Source organism: Euprymna scolopes, chromosome 7, assembly GCF_053919585.1.
Source record: "Euprymna scolopes isolate OS-2025 chromosome 7, ASM5391958v1, whole genome shotgun sequence".
Taxonomy (NCBI): domain Eukaryota; kingdom Metazoa; phylum Mollusca; class Cephalopoda; order Sepiida; family Sepiolidae; genus Euprymna; species Euprymna scolopes.
In genome coordinates, this window is record NC_136488.1 from 152,704,365 (window position 1) to 152,717,330 (window position 12,966).

A 12,966-nucleotide genomic window follows, 5' to 3' on the forward strand; every position below is an offset into this window, starting at 1 on the left:
AAGGTCACAGACCTGGTGTCCGTGGAAACCGTGAACTTACTATCAGAAATTTTCAGTCTCAGTACTTCACTGTTCCACAAAAGGTGAAAATGTTTTAACTTCGCTAAGCGAGACGATGAAGATTATTTTAAACAAACAAACGACTTTATGATAGCAGAATTATTGGCAAATAACTATCAGCAAATAATTTTACATGTTTTATTTTCGGTCTAGGCCTAGGGTCGACAAAAATGTTGAGAGTACTAGAAAAACGCAAAGGCAAACCTAATCTAACATTACAGAAACTTATGGAGGATTGCCAAAGTTTTATAAACGTGAGAAGTGATTCTAAAAACATATAGGAATCAGGCGTAGCATACGTCAGAAAAGTAAAGTATACATCCAAAAATTACTCTTCTAAAAAAGAAAAGGAAGAACATGCCCAACAATATTCTCAGTATAAAGCAAAAAATACTCCCCCAAAACAAAAAAAAAAATTGTTCAACATTATTGTCAGTATAAAGCAAAGGTTTGCTCTCCTAAAAAAGAGAAAATGGCTACCCAGATTTTTAAAACGAGTGAATTATATAGAAACAAAAGAAATTACCCCCGAGAGAGATACCGACTTTCGTGGTGAGTAGGTGTACTTCGTAGTACACCATCTTCGCGTTAAATACTACGACTTACGACTGTCTGTATATATATTTTTTCTCAATATAAATATATTTTCTTCTAATCAGTATCCGTGACTGTGTCTTCCTTAATGATTTTTAAGTCACAACAATAACCCAGATCAAAGATATTGAATCAGTACTATACGGAGGTTAGCAAACTGATTAAATTTGCAAAACCAGACGTTCTGCAATTATGTTTAATGCCGCATCAACATGGGAACGGGATAATTTCCACAAATAGTCCTTCTTAGTTACCGAGTCTATGCATTTGGTAATCAATGTTCCGGCAGGTCGGTTTCTGCTGTTACGTTTTGCTACCTCTCTGTGAACGAATGACCAAATTCCAAGTTTACCGTAAAAATAATAATTGCGCTTCGTATCTCAATGTGGTCGAGCTACAACTGCAAGAAATATGACCTTGGTAGAAAATCGTTTGCCTTTTGTTCTTCTTGCTGGATCTGCCTCGTTCTTGCCTAAATAGAATTTTCTTGTTTCCTTGGTCATGTAAAACATTTTTTGTCTACATGAACAACATCAAAATTATCGGTAAATCTTCCGCTATTCTTATTCAAGTGTTGAAGGAAAAATTAAACACGATCAGTTTTATTTTCATCTGTTAACAAAGGTTTCACCGCATTTGAGTGAGAGCTAATTCTACCTGCTTTCATCCTGTTATACAACGTTGTAATAGAAAGTCCACTTGCTGCTGGTACTTCTCTTTTGTAAAGGAATGGTGGGAAATTGCTCTAGTTGCAAACTGAAGTCTTTCTTCTTTCGCCCAGAGCGGTACTTGCGACTTTAAACATCCATCGGAACTAATTTAGAGGTCCATCTTGATACAGCTCTTGATCAAAGTTTGCCTACTGTCTACCGTTCAATCTGGAGTTCACTTGTAACCTATTTTACTTGCATCGCACTTCAGGACACGGTCTGTGGATCTTTCCAGCAGTTCTCCTTGCAATTTCATTGAGCATTTTTGCCAATTGTCTTCTCTTCTCCCATCATACTCGTTTGCCGGAGAATAGTCTGAAAAAAGTAACAATTTTAATGCGGTGAAAAAGGGATATAATTTGTGCTTCATATCATTCTATCTGATCAAGCTAATATGAATACTTAATTAACACCAATGTTACTCTGTAAACGCAAGAGAATTTGAATTTCACATGAGGTTTCCGGCAATGAGATATTCTTAATATTCTTCCAGTACTAGATTCTCTTGACAATCATCGAAAACTAAGCGAACAAAAATTTCTTTCTCTGACCGAAGAAATGTCGATTTCTCAATGGTCAACAAAAGATTAATACATTTTGTATCCTAAAGATTTTTTTCACGCCTGAATATTGTCTCTTTTTTTCACATGTCATTACTTTGGTTACTTTCTTTTGTTCTTTATAGTACACTTCTAATATGACCCCAACTATAACATATATATTCAAATAGACGGAGTGGCAATGGGATCAGTCTTTGGACCGACCCTAAGTGAATTCTACATGGCTGATTTAAAGAATAAAATATTTATAAATAATATAAAGCCCCCATATATGCACGCTATGTGGACGACATTCTTATTTTAGCTGAAAATAATGAAAAGATTTTTTTTTACATGGGGGTCACCACTTATCAAGGCTCGGAGGCCACTCAGGGATAAGGGTTACTGTGTGTACAGTAATCAATGAGCTAGTAATCATTAGTATTGGAGATCTGATAGACTGTCTTACTTAAGGGGGCGGTTTGTCAGGAATTTGTTTATGTTGGATTTGAAGACATCCAAGTTGTAGTCACGTGAGAAACAGGCGAACGGAAGAGAGTTCCACAATCGTGCACTTCTGAGAAAGAAGCTCTGCTCATGGAATCTACGTTTGGATTTAGGCACAGACAAAGAGCGGGGAAAATTATTGACAGTAGTTTCAGCCAGACGGGTGTTTCTCGTGAAAGATTGGCAAGGGGGGAGGGCGAGAGATTGGAGCTCACATGAGTACTTGCCATGGAAATAACGATAAAACAAAGACAGGCTCGCAACGTCTCTTCTGTGGGAGAGAGGCTGCAGGGACGAGAAAAGGGCACCCCCCACCAAACCACAAAGTCTATTTTGTACTCTGTCAAGTCAGGATAGGCTGTTTTTAGTAGCTCCTGCCCAGATGTAGCAGCAGTACTCCATCCTTGGACGTACTTGGCTTTTATACAGATAGATAATTGCATCAGTAGTGAGATATCTTCTGGAGCGGTAGAAGGATCCCACAATTTTCCCAGCATCCCTGGCAACAGATTTGATGTACGTGTTCCATTTCAGATCAGGAGTAAAGGTCAAACCCAGAAGCTTGTCAAAACATGGAGCCTCTCCAAGACGGAGCCATTCATTTCGATTGATGCCAGATGGGGATCAGAGCGTTGATGATGTAAAGAGAGAAGCTTGGTTTTGGATGTATTAAAAGTGACCAGCCACTTCTTCCCCCATTGTACCACGCGCTCAAGATCAGCCTTTGATGTGTTGCCATAGATGGCCGTGTCATCAGCATGTCAACGAATGATTTAAGTATGTGTTTTGGGAGATCATTGATGTAGATCAGGAAGAGAGTTGGGCCCAGGATTGACACCTGGGGGACTCCAGCATTAATACTGTGGGTCTCTGATTTCTGCCCATCAACCACTACTCTTATGAACCTATCAGAGAGAAATGATTTAATGATTGAGAAAACATTTCCAGTAATACCGTAGCTGAAAATCTTGTAGTTAGAAACAATTCCTCACCGGCTATAAAAACGTTGGTTGGTTGGTTGGTTGGTTGGTTGGTTGGTTGGTTGGTTGTTTTTGTTTTACGGCATATCAACCCATTTCAGGTTATTTAATGCCGAATCCAAAGATTTTGAAGAAAAATATTTTTAATAGAATATATTTGTTGTTTTCACGTCGGTTTCTATTTAACCCATAGTTGGGACCCTAACAGGTACTACCACTCCGGGTCAGAGTGGACCTGGGAGTAATGGTAATTAAAGGGTGGCTTCACACTCCCCAAAGCCCACAGGCTGGGACCTCACCACTGGATATAGTTTAAGGTCATATCCAGGACCCCCATTGAGGGACTTTTACCCTCTGCAGGGGAACAGTTGGCGTATTCTAATGCCCCACCGACAGGGCCATAAAAACGTTGGAACGAACCAATGTAGTGTATAAATTCAAATGCTCTATAAGAGAATGTAACTCATACATTGGGTATACAACGACAACGTTGTCTCGGCGAATAACTATGCATCTAATACTAATGCTATATATAAACATTTGATAAAAGAACATAACTGTCCCCCCTCCAATCTTAGAAAGGTCCTCTTTGACAACATAAAAATTATACAACATGAAAATAATATTAAAAAATTAAAAATTCAAGAAGCGTCATATATTAGAACCTTTCAACCCCCTACAGATGATATCGCATTCGAGAAAAGCAGTAACGTTTTAAAATGTCTTGCGTAGTTCGTATTGGACGGACTTTGTTAACGGCGTCCACGAACCTGCTGATTTTAATACTCGAATTTTTAATAGACCTATATTTTTAATCGACTTTTCATCGACTCTATATATCTTAACTTGTCGCCGTTTACTGTATATTTTAGTTTTCATTATTAATTCTCATTTTCGCTCCTTCGCACTTTTACTTCAACACCTGGTGATGATTCGTGGACGGATCGAAAGCGCTCGTGACAGCAATAACTATGGAACTTTTATTAATATTTTTGATTTTGACACAAAAAAGATTATACGGAAAATCGAAAAAGTAAAAAAAAAAAAAAAAGAATCATCAAGTCACCGTGGCATTTAATAATATTTGCTTGAATGAAAAAATGCTACCTAAATATACCAATATATATATATATATATATTTAGTCATCGACATACATTCCTGTTTCGTTGTATCGCATCGCAACTCATCAGTGCCGCTAGACTAGCACCTCTTCCAAGCCGAGGATTTAACCTAGAACCGTCGTGTTGACAATCGGCGGTTCTCCCACTCGACCACAGAAGCGATGCCCGCATATAACCTGTCCGAATGTCTATTTAAACAAACATCCGTCCATCACTTTTACAGTGCTAAAACCGCCTGTTTGTAAACACACAGCGAGCCTCACATTTTTTCAGCCAATTAAGTAGCGGGTGCGATTATTTACGACAGTGCTCTACTGAAAGAGGGGGCTTATATATATATATATATATATATATATATATATATATATATATATATATATATATATATATGTGTGTGTGTATATGTATGTATGTATGTATGTATGTATGTATGTTTGTACGTTTTAACATACAAGAATATAACATCAGGGCGTCATAAAACGTCAAAGAAAATCTAACGACTGCGTAGTTTATAAAGAAGAAATGTCAACGAGGGCGTCAGGCAACTGGAGATTTTGGAAAGGTATGTATAGTTATAAATCCTAATATAAACAACTTGTACTGATCGAGCAAGGCAGCGATCTATATATTAATACTGTAGTACCTATCTACGTGTGTCACTCTTTCCATTAAATAATTGAAATATTTTTTGTCAGTAAAACTTTATACACACACACACACACACACACACACACACACACAAGCTCTTCCTGATGTTGATCAATTTCGATCCGTCATTAAGTATATCACAAGTTAACATATCTTCTTAGTTTTTATTAGCATCTACTTGATTTCAAAGTTTTTCCACATCTATCAGATTAATCTAAGACGTTGATGCCAGTTCTTTCTTTTTAATTTTACATGTTTCTGAACTGCTAGTGAAAAGAATGTTCAAAAGATATGAAGGGTACGTTGACATAATGTCATAAAATAAAAAATTTTTTAAAATCTTAAAAAGATAATTTTTTTTATTAATATTGAAGTAGTTACATTTTATTCTGGTAGCGTCTATTTCTTTCATACTAAAAACTATAAAAACAAAATACATTTGGCTTCAACATAATCGTAAGTGGATTTTTAGGGGGGGGGAGTTAGTCTATTTTAAAGAAATATAAAATGTGATTTAAGAAACAAATTAAAAACTAAATAATTGGAGCAGACGCATTTTTTTCCAATAACAAAGGTTTTTTTTTTTTTTTTTTTTTTTGAACTGTTTATTTGAATTGTCAATAAAAATTTTTGGTCCCGCATACATATGTACAGTCTTACGTCACATTCCTGCATACACTTTTTTGGCACACACTTTTTTTTTTTTTTTTATATAGAGATTGGAATTACATATGGATATTTCAATTATACACTCGATCTATAACCTAAATGACGGTACACTTTTGTCAAACACTTTGTTACCTATGATATCAGCAACATTTGTTTAGCAGCATTAATTACGGATCAAACGCTCGTTCCCATTTTCGATAGTAGGTTATTTTGTTTTGATCATTGTATTTTGATAATTGTTTAATACTCAATCCAATCTTAAATGAAACATACTCACGCATTCAGCGTGACTCAAAAAAGGAAGTTGAAATTAAAGAGAATAGCAAATATTGTTGAAAAGGATATCTGAATTTCTCTCTTCGCCAGCTCGCAGTTAAACGTGCGTGATAACCTTGAAGTTAACGCACGTTAACGTTTCTGATTCTGAACATGGACGTGCAACAGCCGACCCCGTCGACGTTCGAGCATACTGATCCAAGATATGTTCTGCCTTGTATCTCTGATCGTCTTGCTGGTTGGAGGAAATTAAATAAAGCAACGTATTGATTCCGAAGGGCCCAGTTCAACTGATGGATTACAATTTCCTATTAAATCAGGAAAACCCACCGTGGAAAATTCCAGAAAACAACTGTTATTTGACATTGAAAAATAACGAAATTGTTGTTCATGGCTTATCTACTCAAAGATTGCAGACTGGTTTTTCTGTTTTGCCTGCAGTTTATTTAGTAGTGAAAGCAAAAGCCGTGGGGGCCTGTCTTCGTTCGTAGAATTTGGTAAACAGTGAAGCCGTCTGTTGAAAACTCTGAAAACACATGAACAGTCAAGTCATCATAAGGAATGTATGATGGTGTGGCATGATAAACAATCGGGCAATCCCTGAGTTTTATTTCGTTTGATTGATATTATTCAGTTTTCGGCTGAGAGAAATTTAGTCTTCCATGGCACAATTGAAAAGCTCGGTGACACCAGAAATAGAAATTTTCTCAGAGAAGTGGCGCTAATAGCAAAATTTGATTATGTCTTGTCTGAACATGTCAGACGCCATGAACTGAGTGATCATTATCTCAACAACCACATTCACAACAAATTTATCGACCTTCTTGCTAAGTCAATACAGAACAAAATCAATTCCAAACTTTTTTTGCATCAAAATATTACAGCATTATAATACTAGATTGCGCATCTGATATCAACCACACAGAGAAACTAAGTATTGTTCTTCAGATAGTCGAATTTACAGAAAGATGTGGAGCAGACATTTTTTAACACTTCATTGAGTTTCTTAATATGTGTGATACAACGGGAAAGGGCCTTTTTGACAGCATGATCAACTTCCTGTCCAAGTATGACATCGTCATAAAAGACTATCGCGGATAGGCATACGATAGCGAATCCAACATGTGAAGAAAAAATCATGGCGTGCAGACGTGTTTCTTGAAAGTCGATAAAAAAAAAACTGTATACGTGCTATATATCAGTCATCAATTTAATCTAATAACTGCTGATGCTGCAAGCACGTCAATTACTTCCATTGTTTTCTGTGTCTATCTGCAATACATATACATTTTATTTGCCGTATCAATAAAGCGATGGGCTATTCTGAAAAAACATGTAACCGACCTTACAGTTCCAGACACAAGATAGGAAGCAAAAGGGGAAGTCGTTTCATCTTCAGACAACAGAAATTTTGGAAGCGACCAAAGAATTAGAACGAGTGTCTTTGAATAGTTAATGTAGGGGAATAAATAAGAGCACCGGATTACCGGTGTAGGGTAAGGAGTGAGGTCCCTTGAGAAAAGAAGAGGAGAGTCCGTACACATGAGGCACGGACGCAAAAAGTTCTTCTCCTAAAAGACAATGTTGGACAGGCAGAGTACAACTCTAGAATACAGTCCTCACTCCTCCCATAAACCCCACTATTGAAGTGAGTAATCTTTTTACCTTAATGTTCTGAATTGCAGTGTTGTCATGTTTTCATGTTTGTTAATAAATTCTTGTCGTTTATACTTGTTGTACGTTTAGTAATTATTAAAGCTGGTCGGTAGTTTTGGGACTTGGAAGAACCTAAACCCGTACCAACATTAAGATGGATTTATCATCACAGAATGTTGAGCTTGAGCAACTGAAGTCAGGAGCTTGCGCTTCCTTGTTTGTTTGATTAGCTGCTATGAAATGTTCTTTCAAATAAACACTAAGTAAAGCACTTGAGTCCTTCACTATGCATCGATGACCAGATTTCTCGCGTCGAGGCCGGCATGTCATTCGTTTCACAAGACAGGCAAGATGGACTTGCAGCAGCCGAAATTAAAGCAAGAGAATTAACTGATGATGGATCGTGCTTATTCAGAAGAAAGATACGAATCGGCAGATGAGCCAGATCATCAGACTGGAGGAGAAGCGTTTTGCCAAGAATGTTTCTATGCACTCGTGGATACAATTTCACAAAGTATTCAGAAATGTTTAAAAACATGAACGATTTTAAATCAAAGTATGGGTTTTTGTGTGGCGCAAGTAATATGAAAGCTGCAATAACCTCAAACATGTTGCGCTGCATTGGTAAAAAGCGATATTGAGAAACTTGAAAAGGGAGATTATCAATTTCGCCAACCTCATGGACTGTAAGAAGTGTATTACATTTTCTGCTATTGAATGTGTAAATTATATAATTAAACACACACTTGTCGATTTATATCCAAACATAGCTGTTACACTCAGAATTGTAACCATATTGCCAGTGACGATGGCATTCTGTAAGCAGAGTTTCTCTAAATCGAATCTAATTAAAAAATTTCTTCAGAACTCCATGTCTCAAGAAAGGCTGGCTGGTGTATCTGTTATATGCGTTAAACATGAACTAAGCCGAGAAATTGACACAAAATTTAATTTAATTTAATAAATTTAATTAATTTAATAAAGCTATTTGCCATAGATAAAGCCAGAAAAGTGAAATTTTAATTATGTTGGAAGGGATATAAATTTGCTTCAATTCCATGTTTATTTTTTATAAAATCTATTTATTTATTTTTGACTCTGGCCTTTCTTCCAATAGCATTTGTCGCTTCAGCATGCACAAACATTTTGTATGCTTGAAAATCTGTTTTAATACCTTTTTGAAGGAATTTTCATCAAAAAGTTACCTATCTATCTATATATATATATATGTATGTATCCACATTCTTGTAAATATTTTTTTAATGGATTTTTAAAAATATTTCGTGAGGTAAGTATTCACGTGTATTTCAGTATACAACACACATACAAATTAACATATAGTATCCATAAAAATAGTTTTTATCTGTATTTATATTTACCATCTAAGAAAATACAAATTAACACGCACTTAAAAAGACCTGTTTACCTTTTCGATATTTACCATCCAAATGATTTCCATGTTTAAACGATGGAATATCTTTATTATTTATCGACAAATATGCTTTGAGTAGTTTTCATTTTTTTTCTTTTTCTACTTTCCCCATCGCTGATATATTAGATCATGACATTTGTTTTTGTTTGTTAACGGATTTGTGAAATAATCACATTTTTCAGAACTTGTTTAATTTAATCAAGAAATTAAAAAATGAAAATATTGAACAAAAAAGTTATATTGTACCTACCTGTTATGGAATTAAGTTCTCCAGAAAAAAAATCACTTAATTTGATCAAGTAGTTTTTTTGTTTTTGTTTTTTTACAGTGGAAAAACAATTTGTTATAACAGCGAGCAAAAGGTAGCCATGTTTTGATTTTTAGACCACAAGGCAGGGATGGGGCGCACCACAGGGAAATAATTCAGTCTAAAGCGCAGACACCCCTCCCGATGTTAAATAATAGCTTCTCTCTATAATATGCTGCCAGCGATTCTGTCAAAAGTTATATTGTTATTAGTAGTTGAAAGTAAAAAGAATAAATATATGAGATGCTTTCAATAAGTTCCCAGACTATTTTTGTACAAGCATTTAAAATTGTCATATACTCTTGAAAATTCAGTATGTTATTACTATACATCTTATGAGATGACTGACCAGTTTTTATGATTTTAGATTCAAATGAACAGCTACAACAGGAATTGGAATATACCCTACTTAAGCCTGATTGTCACAGCTGGTGAATTTCAAAAATACAATCTTGACATGAGGACACTTTTGGACCAGGAGATTACTTCGAAGGGACTAAAGTTTCATGTGTGTACTATCAATAAAAATGCCCATATGAAAAAAGTCTGGAAACTTATTGAAGGCACCTCGTACTCTGAAGACAATATCTTTTATTGTCTGCATAGAAAGTATTCACCTTCCTTGCAACCAGAAGCTGGAAATGTTAGGCCGGTGCACAAGCGATAGCACGTTCTGGCCTTGTAAAAATGCCTGAACAGCTCCATTTGCATTCTCATGTGTTTGGTCATAAACCAATCCCTTCTCAGCCCGACAGACCAGCAAAAGAAAAATGTTACAATGGCTCACCCTCTACTGGACTAATTGACAAGGATGTATCCTATGTAGAGAATTCACTATGATGCAATATATACATATATTTACGGTTTGTGAGGGGTTAGGGTTCTATCATCCTACAATAAAAGTAGAATATTTTTGAGTTTGCAACAATTTCTTTGAACAGAAATCAATTAGAGTGTGCAAAACTAAAAGTGCACAACTTTATCAACTAAGCCCCAGCCCCTGTCTCATCACCGCAATGTTGCATCACCGTGCCTGTTTTACAAATATTTTAATGGAATGTGTTCTGATGAATTTGTTTCACTTGTACCCCGTCGACGTACATATCCCCAACAAACCCGCTTAGCAATAAGATCTCACCCCTTCACTGCTGTTATCCCCAAATGTCAGAAAGCTTTCTATTCTAACAGTTTCTTCCCTCGAACAGCTAGACTCTGAAATTCCCTTTCTGCTGCCTGCACTGATATGCAGAAGTTTAAATGTAACAAACAAATATCTTGTTAATCTTTCCTAGACATGCTCCCAAATAGTAGCCCCTTACGTCCAAGTGGCGAAATGCTTTGTAAGGGGTGACCAATAGCATGAGTAAAAAATGTTGCCATATTTATATGCACAATGGCATGGAAAATCCATTTCTAGTCATCTTTTTGTTGAATTAAGTACAGTTTTTTTTTTTTTTTTTTGCAAAATTGTCACTTTCGTGAATTTTGCTGAGAATCTTAGTGATGTGAGTGATGAACATGGTGAGAGATTCCATCAGGATATTTCAGTGATGAAGAAACGTTTCAAAAGAAAAATGGAGCACTTGCATGTTGGCAGACTATTGCTGGAATGTAAAAAGAGATAATACAAACAGAAAAAGGTTAATAGAACAAATGTTGTTAAAACAAACAATTCTATGTTTTTCATTCAATAATAATAAAATATGATTTTTATTACATAAAAACCTAATCTAGAGAAATAAAGGTCACATTTAGTATCAGGACACTTTTCTCACTCCAAAACAAGTCTTATGTGGTACATAATTTTTTATAACCCTAAAATTTGTTATAGAGTGTTATTTACATGAAACTGAGCAAAACTAATATCTCTCCTCTAGAAGTGCTGATTAATTGCTTTTAAATTGGATTAAAATTGCTCTTTCTCACACACAGATACCATCATTTAAATCCAACAAAATTTCCGATTCACCTTCTTTCAAGCAATCAGTGTTAACAATCAATCATTTGATACAGTGCTGCTCCAATAGCAGAATTAGAACTATGACAAGCTTTTGAGTTGGGGCAAACGAAAGGTGTTTCACTTGACAAACATGTTTTTACGCTTTTGAAAGATTAAGTTTCTTCTTCTTTTTGTGTGTGTGTGTGTGTGTGTGTGTGTCAAAGATATTGAATTTGAGTTTAAGCATATGCAGTCTGTGAGTGGTAATAATATATCACTGAAATTAGGAGATTTATGTAAAACTTTGCTTTCCGAAGGAATCAGTGCAATAATTTAGAGTTGTCTGGCTGAGGAAATTTGTTCAATTCACAAACTTTCTTAAATGTTAAGTTTAAGACCATCAAGTTTGCTAACATTGAAAATGCGTTTAGAAGGATTTTAAGGTCATACGAGATTCTGCAATAGGTCAATAAGATGTTTGGAATAGTAATCATTTGAGAAAAAGAGGATGTCATCGATGATGTATATGAAAGTACAATCGATGTCACAAAAGGTACTTCCTATCATACTTTGGAAAGTCCTGGATTGTGTTTTGCAATCTGAAAGGTATATGATTGTACTCCTATAAATAAAAGGCCGTTATGATGGCTATTTTTGCATATATAATTGAGGTAGAGCAGTATTTTATAATAGCTAATGACAAATCAAATTTTGAAAAGAATTTCTTAAAATGTAGTTTTGATGACAAGGAACTTATATTCAGTATTTACCAGCGACACGCTTTTGTCAGACAGAACGTGACGTCATTACTTTACTCTTATATCTAGTAACCTGTATGTATGTCTATAAGTTGCATTTGATATATGCACCATGTTTACTGCCGGTTTCGACTTTGATTTAGAGGGGGGGGCTGTATTTTGGGGCTGATAGCTGTCTCACTTTAGAGAATGGAGGAGAGTTGTAAGTTGCTACAAGTTTAAGTTCTGTTAAACTTCAGGTTTTGTTGCATTAAAGTTACAACAGTTAAAAATTAGGTTGTTATATATTCCATAATTGTTTGTATGGTCATGCAACAGCATTAGGTTCATGATTATAGCTTTGATGGTTTTGTGTTGAAATGCCTGTTTTATTGATCAACTTATTGTTTGTACAATCAGCTATCAATTCTAAATGAATTAAAAAGGCATAAGCTTGGAGATGTTTAGCTGTCTCTGCAATCAAAAATAAATTCCAAGTAAATTCTGGTATCAGCTTATATAGTGCCAGATTTAGTATTACTTTGTCTGTGCACTAATTTTTCTGGTCAATTTCTGATGGAATGTAGACATTAGAGTGGAACTGCCACCCTAGAAAAGACGACATGATTCCATTTCTGTTTGATGAAAACCAGTTTTCTTTTTTTGTTGCAGACCATCTACTAGTTGGTCAGTTGTGTACAAATCATAAGAATCATAAGAGCCTTCTATCATGTTTGAAAGTAGCACAATGTTCAACGAGTGAGATTGGAGATGCGTCGTTGTACAACTC